The 1,862-nt window shown below is 35.9% G+C and overlaps 1 non-coding gene across 1 annotated transcript; it reads right to left on the reverse strand.

Annotated features, from left to right (window-relative positions):
* Nucleotides 1–1,162: 1,162 nt before the first annotated feature.
* On the reverse strand, nt 1,163–1,236 carry TRNAI-GAU (transfer RNA isoleucine (anticodon GAU)). The gene has a single exon. It is a non-coding gene; the product is annotated as a tRNA-Ile (tRNA).
* Between the last annotated feature and the right edge of the window lie 626 nt (nt 1,237–1,862).

Here is a 1,862-nt window from a genome sequence, read left to right on the forward strand (position 1 = left end):
GTCACTGGCCCTCATATGTGGGATCCGAACCAGGGCCCTCTGGCATCCCAAGCCAGCTCTTAACCAACGCGCCACTTAGGCTGGCCCTCACTTCAGATTTATGAGGGCTTAATCACATAAATTATTTAAGAAAGGGGAAATTGTTGTTTAAGTGCAGTGTCAGTAAGAACTGAACACAATTAAACAGAGTTGGGTCTAAATTATTATTACAATTACAGTTATAAAAGAATGCAACAATTAAAAAGTAAGTCTTAAATTATGAGATATAATAATTTAAAAAAACCCTCCAGGTTATATAAATCAAAAGCAGTAAGTTGTGGAAAGTGAAATGCAAGGCAAATAAAAATGTGCTAATACATTTATATATATACATATATATATGTGTGTGTGTGTGTGTGTGTGTGTGTGTGGTGTGTGTGTGTGTGTATATATATATATATATATAAACACATGGATTAAGAACAGATTGAGGTGGAGACATTAAGTAGTTATTCCTAGGATTGAGACTAGGAGTGATGTTTTCCTTCTTTAAAATTTGTTGCATTTTATTCATACTTGACACTAAATTTATATTACTTCAATAATTATAAAGGACATAGATATACATATATATTTTTAAGAATTAAGGTCAATAAATTTTGACACTGTATATCAAATCTTAAAATTTTTCATACACTTTAAGCCAGTAATTTTACTTTAAAAAAATCTTTTCTAATGATTACATCTGAAGCATGGGTAGAGAATATAGAAGAAAGTTTATTTCATCTTTTTAAATGAAGATGTAAGTTATACAAAATGTCTAAAACTTGCCTGTTTACAGTTCACTATTTTATTGGATAAATTTGTGGTGGAATTTTGAGAAAAGTATCCCTGCAGATTAAATTTTTTTATGTTTTTCTTACCATTGTTAGTGACAGTGATACATGTCCATTGAGGAAACTTACAAAAAAATCATAAAAGCACCAAGACGTGTCAATGCAAGCATAGCCAAGGATACTACAAGGATGGTTAGGTACTGTGCATATGCCATGAGACATTTTTCTTTTTTAAAAATAAACTTAAAAAAATTTTTTTATTGGGGAACAGCCATGGTCATTGGTTACACATTTCTTTCATGCTACAATGGCATAGTTGACTCTTTTAAGGAGGGTGTAGCTCACAGTGGCCCATGCCGGAATTGAACCAGCAACCTTGATGTTATCAGCATCAGGCTCTAACCAACTGAGCTAACAGGTCACCCCAAGACATTTTTCAAATGAGTGAATCAGTGCACGAGAGAGTGGCTTCTGGCTGACTCATGGCTTTGCTGAGCTCCTCATGGATTGAATTTATGGTATTTCAGTGAGAATTAACATTTAGCATTTCTTCTAATAATAGCTATCATCTTACAAGTAGTTTCCATGAAAATTTGTGATATAAACAGGCTTCCCCCTAAAGCATATAAAGAGCTTATGAATGAGGAAATGAATATTTTACACCTTAGAGAATCTTGTATACAACAGCTTTGTGATAAAATGAAGTTAAAATGGATAGTGTGGGAACTACTACCACTTTGTCTTACCCATCCATTTTATTTTATTTATTTATTATTATTTTTTAAGATTTTTATTGGGGAATTGGGGGAAGGGGAACAGACAAGTTGCTGTCCGTTTGTTCTTCAGTCTAGTTGTGGAGGATGTTGCTTCACTGGCCCAAATTGGCACCATCATTGGACTCTTACCAGGTGAGGCAGATCAGTCGCCGGCTTCTGGGTGGCCGCTCACAGCAGCTGCTGGCTACACACGGTAGCCCATGGCAACCCACCTGCCGTCGCCCGCCTGCGACTCACGGCAGCCCAGCTCCAGGTTGAGCTGTTGTTCAGC

Source organism: Hipposideros armiger, unplaced genomic scaffold, assembly GCF_001890085.2.
Source record: "Hipposideros armiger isolate ML-2016 unplaced genomic scaffold, ASM189008v1 scaffold_52, whole genome shotgun sequence".
NCBI lineage: Eukaryota > Metazoa > Chordata > Mammalia > Chiroptera > Hipposideridae > Hipposideros > Hipposideros armiger.